Below are 14054 nucleotides of genomic sequence, written 5' to 3'. Positions count from 1 at the left end.
AAGTTTGCTTTGAAGATTGCTCAGTGTGGGTCTCATTTGCTTCAGCAGGGGGCTGATCTTCAATTTCCTCTTCGTCACCAAAAGTTGTTAGATTTTCTTCAGCTCAAAGCATGGGAACAATGGAATCAAACAAAAGAAAGCTGGAGTACGTGTTCACGCTAGTTCTAAACGCTTGATACTTATGCCCCAAACCTCGAAGTAAAATGAATTTCAGTGTGCGCTCATGGACTGTCTCTCCTATGGTGCCCAATGATGTAGAAATTTTGTGTATTTCCTAAACAAAATCATTGATTGTACGCGTACCTCTGCGAATGTTATGGACCTTGTTTGTTAACTCCATGACTCTTGCCTCTGAGCTTGAGGAGAGTTCATTGGTGAGAGTTCTCCATGCATCAATAGCTGTGACACTGTCTTGAATGACTAGGAGAACGTCGTCGCTTATTGACGCCATTAGGATAGCCATGGCGGTCATATCCTTCTTCCACCAGACATTTTCTGGATCTGAAAACATGATGGTCTTTCATGAGTTAAATGCTTACCAAGCCCTTGGGCTATGATGGTGGCTTGCACGTAGCGCTTCCACACCGGGTAGTTTGTCAGGGTGAGCTTGATTCCAATTTGTGGAAGATGAGGCGCTGAGGCTTTTACTGGCGAACGAGTTTGTCGTTGCCTTTGACGCTGGATGACTCCTTCCTCAAAGGACGCGTCTTCAGGGCTCGTCAGGGCGTGCTCTGATACCATGTTGAAGAATGAAGAAGAGAGTAGACGAAAGACGAATATAGAAGAGATATCGAAGGAACAGAAGAGATAAAACAATATATTCGTCTATGTCAAGTAGATTGCAAACCACTTTATTTATAGTGGTGCAAGTTTTCGAGTTTTATACATTGAAGAAAATAAATTTGAATGAAGTCCGCCGTCATGATGCGACAGTGGTTATCATGGCAGAAGATGGCGGTGGTGCTTGATGGCAGGTAATGATGACAGCTGCCTTGGCGGTTGAGGCGGCTTAGACGCAGGTGACGACAGGCGCCGTGTGGGTGATGAGTGACGTGAGTGTGGCGGCTGTGGCGGTTGATCCTGTTGGGCCATATTGGACCTTGCGTCCTTAACACTCTCGAATGCTCTCTCCTCCATCTCTCTCTCTCTTGATCACTCCCTCTTCCTCTCTCTCTCTCTCTCTCGATTGTTCCCTCTCCTTCTCCCTCACTCTCTTTCTCTCTCGATCATTCCCTCTCCTTCTCCCTCTCTCTCTCTCGATCGTTCCCTCTCGATCGTTCCCTCTCTCTCTCTCTCTCAATCGTTCCCTCTCCTTCTCCCTCTCTCTCTCTCTCAATCGTTCCCTCTCCTTCTCCCTCTCTCTCTCTCTCAATCGTTCCCTCTCCTTCTCCCTCACTCTCTCTCTCTCAATCGTTCCCTCTCCTTCTCCCTCACTCTCTCTCTCTTGATCATTCCCTTCTCCTTCTCCCTCTCTCTCTCTCGATTGTTCCCTCTCCTTCTCCCTCTCTTTCTCTCTCGATCGTTGCCTCTCCTTCTCTCTCTCTCTCTCGATCGTTCCCTCTCCCTCTCCCTCTCTCTCTCTTGATCATTCCCTCTCCTTCTCCCTCTCTCCCTCTCTTTCTCTCTCTATCGTTTCCTCTCCTTCTCCCTCACTCTCTCTCTCTCTCTTGATCATTCCCTCTCCTCCCTCTCTCTCTCTCTCTCTCGATTTTTCCCTCTCCTTCTCCCTCTCTCTCTCTCGCGATCGTTCCCTCTCCTTCTCTCTCTCCCTCCCGATCGTTCCCTCTCCTTTTCCCTCACTCTCTCTCTCTCGATCATGCCCTCTCCTTCTCCCTTTCTCTATAACGCAACTACAGATAATGATCACAAGCCGCAGGTGCCAAGTCCCAGAAACAACAGTCCCAGGAGTAGCCGCCCGTCGTATGCCTCGACTGATGACAAGCAAAGTTGGCTCCCCTGCACATCGCCCAACAACAGTCCCCGGGACGTGGCGCCTACCTGCCGCCGTCAGCCGTACGCCTCAGCTGACGAGAAGACCTCGAAGCTTCCCGAGACTACCTTGGACATATCCCACTCTGCTATGCCCATAACGAAGAGGACATATGTCTTGCGATTCTGAGGTATTCCTCGTTTGCCAAAGGACGGCGCCACCAAGGCCGATGTACGTCATCATGCCACTCGGTATGATGACACCCTGTGGGTTAGGTATTATCATTAATGCCCCTAAACCGCCCTTGGCGGCTACAAATACTGGACGATCTGTTATTTTTCATATGGGATTTTCCTTCTCTTATCCCGTTCTTTCCCTCTATCCTTCTCTCTCTCTACATACTTTATTTCTCTCTCTTCATACTACGCCATATTTCAACATGGTATCAGAGCATGGTGAGGCCATCCGTGCCTCTACCAATGGCATTCCAATGCCTTCCGAAGCACATCCTGCTCACATTCCGCCGCTGTCTTGCACCTCCACTATGTCCACAGCACCAACGGTGTCGATCAAGCCTACAAAAGCAACCTACCTGATTTGGAAAATACAAATCGTGCCTATTGTGAAGGCATAGGGCTTGGGGAAGCATCTCACTCACCCCAAACCTCCTGAGGAAGAAGATATTGATGATGAAAACACTCCATGGAAGCGCAACGATCAATAGGTACTCTCTACAATTATCTCCTCCATGTCTGCCGAGCTTCTCCCTCTTGTCTCGAGCTGTGTAGAAAACTCGATAGCCAGAGACGCTTGGAGAAAACTCGAGATAGAACTTTCGTCGGCTTGTGAATCGCGCATCATGGAGTTAACTTCCCATTTTCACTCTATCAAAAAAGGGTCTCTTCCCCTCGATGATTACATTTCACATTTTCGCCAAGTTTTGGCAGAACTGGTCGATGCCATAGAACCAAAAGTTGAAAGAACAGTCAAATTTTTTTTTCTTCGTGGGCTAGGTCCCAAATTTTGCTCCTTTTGAACTGGTGTGACCACTCGCAATGAGAATCTTTCGTTAGATAATTTGAGAGTAGCTAATCTCCGCTCCAAAGTTCCTTAGATAATTTTGACAATGATGATGACGCCTTGGATGCACCTGGTTCTCCAATGGTGCATCAAGTCCAGACCAATCCTCCCAACCAGCCATCCTACCACAGCCAACCGTTGTCTTTTAATCGAGAACGTGGTGACCGTCATGGAACTGGTGGAGGAACCAGTCGGGGCCGTGGAGGATGCCATGGGCGTTTCATTCCTTGTTGTCAACTATGCCTTAAACAAGGTCATCAGGCTCCTGAGTGCCGATCTTTCTCCTATGGACATATGCACTCTCCTTCTCCTTCGGCGGTCATGATGCGTCCACCTACGCACACTTTTGGGGGACCTCCTCAAGCGAATGCGACATCTTTTGCTGGATCCGATGCATCACTGCCTCGCCCAATGTTGCCTCCAAGACCACATCCGTACCAGCAAGCTTGGTATCCAGACAGCGGTACTACTCATCACGTGACCTCCGATGTTCACAGCTTTTACGGGGTCGTTCCCTACGATGGATCGGAGCAGCTGTATGTTGGCCATGGAGCAGGTTTGCCCATACATTCCCTTGGCTCCTCTCAAATTTCTTCATCACACCTTTATCAACCTCTGCTATTAAAAAATGTTCTTCATGTTCCCCAAATCTCTAAAAATCTCCTTTCTATTCATAAACTAACAGTTGACAATCATGTATTCGTAGAGTTTCATCCTAATGCATACTATATCAAGGATCACACGATGAGGGAACTGCTCCTCACCGGAAATGGTTCGTGACGGGCTTTACTGCATCAACCCTCCACATGCAACAACATTTTTGAGAGAAAAATCAACACTGGATGTTTGGCACCTTCGGCTTGGACACCCTGCGTTTAGCATTTTGAAGAAAACAATTTCTCTTTTTCGGCTTCCTACATCACGAACTCTATCTACTTTTGTTTGTTCTGCTTGTTACCTTGCCAAATCTCGAAAACTCCCATTTTCTCCTACTACTCATACAACTTCACAACCTCTTCAAGTCATTCATTCTGACTTATTGGGTCCTGCGCCTGTTCAATCTTATTCTGGTTATTCCTACGATGTTTCTTTCATTGACAAATTTAGCAGGTTCACATGGCTCTACCCCCTAAAAGCCAATAGCAATGTCTACTCGACATTCATTCAGTTCCAATGCTTGGTGGAGAAGCAATTTTCTTGCAACATTCAGACCTTCCATTCAAACTGGGGAGGTGAGTTCCAGTCCTTGCATAAACATCGACTCAAATGTGGGATAAAACACTTTGTTTCGTGCCCACACACTCCGGAGCAAAATGGCACGACTGAGTGCAAACTTCAACATGTGGTTGAGACCGCTCTCAGCATGCTAAATCATGCCTCTTTACCAACAACTTTCTGGGACGAGGCAGTCACAACGGCAACATACCTCATCAACTGAATGATCTTGCATGTTCTAGGTAAAAAATCTCCATTTGAAAAGTTACATCCCAGATCACCTGAATACCAATTTCTCAAAGTCTTTGGATGTTTATGCTTCCTTAACTTACAACCATATTGTAAAAATAAACTGTCTCCCAGATCTGAGCAATGCGTATTTTTGGGATACAGCTCATTTCATAAGGGATATTGATGTCTTTCTCTCTCGACGTCTCGTCTTTATATTTTGCATGATGTTATTTCCCTTTTCTCCTATATTTAAAGAAGCTCGACAGTCTGACGGTCTGTTATGCTCAGGCCCTACTTACAACTGCACATTGTGCATTATCAATACACTTGAAGAGAATACTCTTGTCTCTAACGCTCGTTGTGAAGCACGTCTTGGAGTTAGCTCTCTTGCTGAAGCCTGCTCAACCCTTGGTCAGATGCCTCTACCCGCAATTTCTTCTCCTCTGTCCAGTACAACCTTGTCAACTCTGCATCTTCGTACTCGTGGCATCTACAATTTACTTAACATCCCTGACACGTCTCAGAAACGTGCTCGCCATTTATTTCTCTCAAACATCTTTCATACTCAGGTCACCTTCAATGTCATAACACTCTACCTCCCGAACCTACGAACATCTCACAAGCCTTGTACGATCCGTGTTGGCGGGCCGCCATGGAGGCATAAATTTCTGCCCTCCATAAAAATGGCACATGGGTGCTTGTGAACCCACCAAACGGTGTCAATATAGTTGGTTCAAAATGGATATTTAAATGTAAGTTATATGCAGATAGCACACTAGAGAGATGTAAAGCTTGTCTCGTCGCCCAAGGATTCAGTCAAGCCCCAAGAATCAACTACCAGGACACTTTCAGTCCGGTAGTCAAAATGACGACCATAAGGTTTCTTCTCTTTATTGCCCTCTGTAATAATTGGGAAATCAAGCAGCTAGATATCTCTAACGCCTTCTTACATGGAGACTTTAATGAAACCATCTTTATGAAACAACCCCCCGACTTTGTTAATCCAAACTTTCCTCATCATGTATGCTTACTTAAAAAATCTCTATATGGCCTTAAACAAGCACCTCGCATGTGGTATTAAAAGCTATCCGATTTTCTAACACTCAAAGGCTTCCACAGTTCTAAAACGGACACCTCGTTGTTCTTTAAAAACACACCCACTTCAATATTATTTCTTCTTGTGTATGTTGTTGACATACTTGTCATCGTTCTAACCCTTGTAAAGTTGCAGACACAATTTCTTCCATGCAAAGTGCATTCCCGGTTCAGAACCTCCGGAATGTGACATACTTATATGGGAATTGAATTAATTCCGCACTCAAAAAGTATTTATCTTTCTCAATCTAAATATCTGGCACAAATATTGCAAAATGCAAAAGTGGGCGAATGCAAGCCCACTAATACACCATGCAACGTGTCCTCCTATGTGCCATCAAAATTTCTGATAGGCCCGACCCAACATTTTACATAAAAATTGTTGGCAGTCTCTAATATCTAACAATTACTAGGCCTGACATTGCCTATGCTGTCAATCGGGCATGCCAGAATATGCATGACCCCCAACCCATACACTGGGCCGTTGTCAAACATTTACTTTGCTACTTGAAGGGAACTACTGACTTCTCCTTATCATACTTGCGTTCAACCACCATGAAAATTAATGTCTACAGTGATTTGGATTGGGCGGGCGATCCAAATGATAGACGCTTTACACATGGGTATCTTATTTTTCTCGGTCCTAACCTAATTAGTTGGTCATCCAAGAAACAAACCACAATGTCTCTTTCGAGCACTGAAGCGGAGTACAAGTTAGCCGCTCACGCCACAGCTGAAGTTATCTAGGTCGAATCCCTTCTTAACGAACTCAACCTCCACCCAACTACGCCGCCCCTACTTTGGGGTGACAATTTAGGTGCCACCTATTTAACAAAAAATCCAATTTTTTGTTCTCGTACAAAGCATATATAGATTGCTTTCACTTTGTATGAATATGTGTTTCAACAGGACTCTTGAAAGTGTCATTTGTGTCTACTAATGATCAACTTGCAGCAACATTCTCATTGGCTTCGTACAAAACTCGATGTGGTCCCCACCTTGGTTTTGCGGGGGCATATTAACGCAATTACAAATAAGGATGACAAGCCGCAGGTGCCAAGTCCCAAAAACGTGTCTGTCAGGAGCAGTCGCCCGCCATACGCCTCGACTGATGACAAGCAAAGTCGGCTCCCATGCACATCGCCCAACAACTATCATAGGGACGTGGCGCCTACCTGCCGCCGTCAGCCGTACGTCTCGGCTGACGAGAAGGCCTCAAAGCTTCCTGAGACTACAAGTGTGCGCCGCCTGCTACCTTGGACATCGTCCCACTCTGCTGTGCCCATAACGAATAGGACATCTGTCTTGCGGTCACGAGGCATCCCTCATCTGCCGAAGGCCGATGCACGTCATCATGCCACTCGGCATGATGACGCCTTGTCGGTTAGGTATTATCATAAATACCCCTAAACCGCTTTTGGCGGCTATAAATACTGGACGATTCGTTATTTTTCATATGAGAGTTTCCTTCTCTTATCATGTTCTTTTCCTCTATCCTTCTCTCTCTCTACATACTTTCTTTCTCTCTCTTCATACTACGCCATATTTCAACACACACTCTCTCTCTCTTTCTCTCTCTCTCTCGATCATTCCCTCTCCTTCTCCCTCTCTCTCTCGATCGTTCCCTCTCCTCCCTCTCTCTCTCTCTTGATCATTCCCTCTCCTCCCTCTCTCTCTCTCGATCATTCCCTCTCCTCCCTCTCTCTCTCTCTTGATCGATCACTCCCTCTTCCTCTCTCTCTCTCTATCATTCCCTCTCCTTCTCCCTCTCTCTCTCTTGATCTCACCCTCTCCCTCTGCTTCTCTCTCTTTCTCTCAATCACCCTCTCCTCTCTCTATCTCTCTATCACTCCCTCTCCTTCTACCTTGCTCCCCCCCTCTCTCTCTCGGTCACTCCCTCTCCTTCTCCCTTCTTCCCTCTCTCTCTCTCTTGATCACTCCCTCTCCTTCTCCCTTCTTCCCTCTCTCTCTTTCTTTCTCTCTCTCTTCCTCTTCCTCTCTCTCGCGCTCGTTCTCTCTCCTTCTCTCTCTCTCTCTCTCTCTCTCTCGTTTCCTCTCCTTCTCTCTCTCTCTCTCTCTTGATCATTCCCTCTTCCTCTCTCTCTTGTTCGTTCCCTCTCCTTTCTCTCTCTCCATCACTCCCCTCCCCCCCTCTCTATCTACTTCGTCATCCATTCGTCTGTTATCCGTTCCGTTTTTTATAACGGACGAATAACAGAACAGATAACAATGACAGACTTGTAATGATGATGAAACAATGACGAATGACGAATAGGATGAAACAAAATTCCATGGGCGGATAATGGAACGGAAGTCCGTTCAGTCCCATTCCGTCCATTCAAAAACGTCATTCATTTTTTGTCCAATAGCTGCACCTCAAGTTGTGTTCAGGTCCCCCATTACTAGGGATAGGTAGACCATGCCCGTCCATCTTTCATCGCTGTAGTCGGCCTCTGAGGGTGGTGGTGGCAGCGATGACCCACAACCATGAGGATGGTGTCAAAGATTTTTGGAAGTGTATGATTGTGATGATGAGGATAATGGTGATGATGATGATGATGCTGATGCTGATGATGATGATAGTGATGTTGGTGGTGATCATGGAAAGCGTCAGACAATGAGTGTGAGGCACCTCAAGTTGTGTTCCTGTTCCACATGAGTGGGGATCAGCAATTGCCGTCAGGCTTTGAGGATGATGGTGGTGATGACGATGATGGTTAATGCAAGATGTTATAAAGCTTCCTCGATGGCTATGTGATGATGACGTAAAGATAATAATGATACAATCATAGTTGTTAGATGACGGAGTTAAATGTATTTTACTCTTCAATTTTGCTTTAAATTGCCATTTTTTATTTAAGATATCATGTCATTTTGGAGAAAAATGTCAGATCCTATGTATAATATTTTGACATTTGGAACATATATATATACTATATATATATGGTATTTTGTATTGCATTACAAGTCACAAAAAAGAATAAAAGAGTACTATTCCAATTAATCATAGGGTTATGATGGAATATTTTGAGTACCTATAATATTCACTGGTCATGGATGGAATCGTTATACTGCTGTTACCTTTAAAGATCTGTAAAAGAATTAAGGACTATACATTGTGATATCTGCACCTTAGGACACCATATTTAAAGCTTAATATAAAGAAACATGATAAAATTAGTTGGATCTTGTTGAGAAAAAATAGATAGGAAATATTCTAAAATCAAATGAATGAAGTATTAATGAGACCTAAAAGCCTTTTGATCATTAATGAGACCTAAAAAACCTATTTATAATAATTTATTGAGACCAAATGAAAACCTTTTGGCACATTAGAAAATGTATCACTTTTTTTAAAATCGTAATAATTTAATATGATTTATATGATAATCAGGAATAAAAAGATAAAAAATAAATTGATGATGAATTTATTTGTTGATTGTGCTTCTTAATCAATGTTTTTTTTCAAAATACTATTGATTCAGTCATCAAAAGGAACATCAGTGCTATGTGAGATCTGTTGGAAAATTTTGAGGCTTGGATCAATAAGATCCAAACTGTTGGGTTCAGTGCCTTGGTTCCTCCATGGAAAACACGTTTCTATGGATGCAGAAGCGTGTCAATCGATTCACAATCGATCTTTAAAACAAAACATTCAAAGTACATTTTGGGCAACTCATTGCACCCTTGACTTTGTCGCTTCTAGATCGTTCTGAAGCCGTTCGCGCGTCCGGCCTCTAGAAGTATCCACCCGATCACTCGGCGCATGGATCTCCACATCTTCTTCTTCAACTCTTCTTGAAAATCTTGAAGATCTCCTCACCATGAAGACACTCTTCCTTGGATGAGTGGAGAAGAGAATGGAGAAATGTAGGGGATCTCAAATCAGGCTTGCATGGGTGCTTAAAATGAGACCCCTTCCCCTCTTTATATTTCACTTAAGGTTTTCTCAAAAACCTTACAAAGTAAAATATATCCACCAAAGCCCTTATTGACCATCATTATTAATTTACTATATCAACACATAGGTTAATTAAATATTGATCAATTTAACCCAATCGATAGATTAAGTTTCCAGCCCGTGGGGTGCCAAGCTACACCTCGTGCTCTAAAAGATACCGAGTAGTCTCGAACTCTCTCATGGAACCTTTACCATTATCGGTTACCATATATGTATAATTCATCATCAGCGTGAGACTCTCGAATGACTTAGGGTATGGTTTATAGTCAAACCCTAATCCGTCATTCGATTAGTATTGATGCGGAATAGGGAACATTAGAGAACACCTTCTCCAATATCCTCACTATCCTGGCCAGGGATTTTTCTGCATCTCCTTCCTCGAGTCAATCTCCTCTTATACCGAGGGCGGATGATCCCATCTTGACTACTCAATCATCTCCGTAAGTTTTTTACTACATTCGATCTATAACTTATTTGAATCCCATGATTAGAGGCTCGTAAGTCATAGTCAAAACTTAGTCATCCACTCACGAGATGTCCTTGGTGTCTCAGGTCAGTGGATCACTTACACAACCGTACTTGAATCAACCTGATTGACGTTTATGTATAATACCATTCAGAGATTCATACTGATCAATTCAGTGAACTCTTTCTCCAAAAGCACCACAATCTGTCCTTAGTGCCGTCACACTAATAGCTACCTGATCAACTATACTTATCGTATAAGTAGGATCAGCTTGTGCTACTCTATCCGCATAATTCGATGTCCGTCTCGACTATCCATCGAATAGGAATATCTAGAATACATGTTTAAATACTAGTGATCATTGTATTATGATCTCATCATAATTCACTTGCACGTATTCATGGACTTCATTATAAACATCACACAGAATAATAATGAATGCAAATATTTTATTCAATGAACTTATATGAATATGGTAGTGTGATTGGCTTGACGACCACATAATATCCATCACCAACTTAACAAATCCAAACTCTGTTGTGCAGTGGAATGTCGAATAAAAAACATATCTGAAAACCAAGAACCAATAGAAACAAAAAATATAGCCATCGAACGGATCAAGTCTGCAATTTCTGGGTTCCTCGAGTGAGCACCTATATGTATCAACTCAATCTTCAAAGTGCTGGATCTTATCTTCTTCCCCTGAATTCCACTGCTCGAAATTCAATTTCCTCTCTATCCAGTCCTAACTAGAATCAACACTCAGGGAATAGGAAGAGAAGAAAGGAGTACTCAAAGTAATTCACATGGGTGTCAAATGAGGATTCCTCGTTTATTTATATTGTCTAGGGAAATTTTCATGAAAGTCCTTATCTTGGGGAACAATTCATAAAAACCTACAAACTTTGAGTATATCCACTAATGTCAGAACCTTGTGTGAGTGACCTTGTGGGCCCATGTATTGGTCTAGATAATCAATTCAATGACCCAATAACCTTTATTGGGCCAACCTTATTAATTAACTATATCTCACATAGATTAAGTATCAACGATCTATCTAACCTAATCAATTAGTTATGTTTCTGATTTGTGGGGTGCCAGGCAGTACTTTATGTCCTAGAAGATACAAAGGATTATGTCAACTCTCTCATGGAACCTTTAACACCATTAGTTAGTGTGTGTATATAATCCCTCAACCGCACAAGATTGCTAAATGACTGAGTACATATAATCATCAAAATCTACTTGGTCATTCTAGTGAGTACTGATGCTCGACAAAATCATCCGAGGATGTGTTCTTCAATATTTCCATCCACATCCTTGATTAGAGTTTATTAGGTCATATTCAAAACAACCTTTTGTCCACATGGCTTCTTTGGTGTTTTAGATAGATGGATTACTTATATAATAGTGGCATGAATCAACCTGATTGACGTTTAAGTATAATACCATTCACGAGCTCATACAGATCGATTCAGAGAACTCTTTATCCAAAGAGCACGCACAATCTAAACTTAATGTCTCCACAATAATGGTTACATGATCGACTGTAATCATCATATGTGCGAACTAGAAAATATTATTCTACATGGATATTTTAATTTCCTTGAGTAAAGTTCAAATAAGAATGTTTTGAACACTTGTTTAGAGAGTAGTGATCTCTGTATTATGATTCCATAATAATTCACTCATTCATTGCATGCATTCATACTCTTCAATTATTAGCGTCACACATGTATTATAATGATTTATATATTCTATCACTGAATATGGAACAAGATGTGGAACGTGGTTTTGGCTTGCAGGCCACAAATATTTCTTACAATAAGTGCATTTTAATGAACTATATTACGTTCCAAAATGAGTATATATCTAATATTATACATAAAATTTATCATATGTAGTTGTAATTAATCAAAATAAACATTCTAGAATTGAAGTACTACTAAGGATCTTTTCATGATATCATTTTAATTATTTTATTTGTCTTACATCCTTTGGTGATATGGGAAATTTGGTTGCTTTTGATGGATATTATGTGGCAGTCAAGCCAAATCACATCACCAAATTTTTTATAAGTTTATTGAATAAAATATTAGTTCATTATTATTCTAGCGTGATGTTTATAATGGAGTTTGTGAATACGTGCAATGCCCTAGTGAATTTTGATAATATCATAATATACTGATCGTTATTCTTTACACATGTATTCAAAATATTTCTAGTCGATGGATAGTCAAGATGTACATTAAATTATCTGGACATAATAACACTAACTGATCCTTCTTATATGATAAGTATAGTTGATGTTGTGGCTATTAATGTGTCGACACTAAGGACAGATAGTGGGTGCTCTTTGGAGAAAGAGTTTACTGAATTGATTTGATCCAAAGAATCCCTGAATGGTATTATACCCAAAAGTCAATCAGGTTGATTCATGTGACAGTTGTATAAGTGATCCATTAACCTGAGACACCAAGGACATCTCGTGGATGGACGACTACATTTTGTCTACGACTTATGAGTCTCTAATCATTGGATTCAAATAAGTCATAGCTCGGATGTAGTAAGAAGCTCACGGAGATAATTGAGTGGTCAAGAAGGGATCATCAGTGCTTGATATAAGAGGAAATTGACTCAAGGAAGATGATGCAACTAAATCCATGGCTAGGGTAGTGAGAACTGACGTATCCAAATCCGTGCTTGCAATTTCATACTATTTGAAGAATATATGGTCTATTTAATGGGATTAATATATATGCTTCATGATATAGGATAAACAAATTCAATTTCATGTTTGTATTCATATATTATGTAACTATCCTATGTTTAATGAATTTAGCATGAATATGGAATAATATGTAACTCGTTAATAAAGTAAAAATAAAAAGAAAATAATAATAATAATAAGAAGAAGAAAATGCAAAAAAGGTTTTGGCGCCTAAGGTATCGCGAAGGAGCTATGGCCGCAGCCGCAGCTTGAGCGCCAAGGGCCCGAAGGACCCATTGATGTATGAGAGCACACAGTGACATTATGGTACACAAACTTGGACGTGTAAGAGTCTTTGTTTGTTTCCTTTCCAATACAAATCATTAATAGTTTCAAATTTTATATAGTTTTAAAGGATTATAAATCTTTCCATATGGGATTTACAAGTTAGAATTTTCAGAGAGGATCGGGATGGGCCAGGGCAGAATAATGAGTATGGGCAGGCCCGCGGACTGCAGTATGCAAAAATCATTGATAAAAAACACTCGTACTTCGCACGGCCCAGGCCCAAGCCCATGTTGGCATGTGCTTTTCCTAAAGCCTATGTCATAATCTTGACCGTTGATCTTCTTTAAGAATATTGAACAGTCAAGATCGATTCCTATTTCTTTTAATAATGCTATTTTCCTTATAGACGAATGCTCAGCGACAAACATCAACCTGGACCAATGGAGGAAGAACAGGTAGCGATCGTAGCTGAAGTTGCGGCGCCAACTGTGTTGGGTCCATCGAGAGTTAAGAGGATCCATGGCTACAATTTAATTGTAGCCGTTGAATCTTCTTGAGCAGGATAGGACGGTGGACGAGGAAGGGGATCTTCTTCAACCTCTTGATGCCATCTCCGTCGCTGGAGACTTCATTCCGGCAACGAGCAGGTGGATATCCACCAAATCACCACCGAAGAAGAAGGGGAACTAGTCCCATATCAATCAGGAAGGTTCTTGGACCAATCCTGACCTACAAAACACACTTCAGCTCTCCGGAAAGAACACCCAATTTACCATGATTGAATTTTATTTTTAGAACAAATCGGAGAGAAATACAAAATTTATTTTGTATCTTCTTGGATCTCTTAATTAAGAAGAGTGACAACTTCACGGGATGAGGATATGAAGCCGTCGGCGACCCCCCAACGGCAAGGAACTCTAGTAAGTAATAAAAATTTGGATAGCTTTAATTCATACGTTATATAATTTTGAACAAAGATTGAGGATTCATCCTCAATCCAACAACTCAAAATCATATGATTTCAGTCTAAAAGGACAAATCCCTTCTAATAATTTCATTGAACCCTTGATTTGCAATT

This window comes from Wolffia australiana, chromosome 15 (assembly GCF_029677425.1).
Source record: "Wolffia australiana isolate 7733 chromosome 15, ASM2967742v1".
NCBI lineage: Eukaryota > Viridiplantae > Streptophyta > Magnoliopsida > Alismatales > Araceae > Wolffia > Wolffia australiana.
This window is presented reverse-complemented; position numbering follows the sequence as displayed.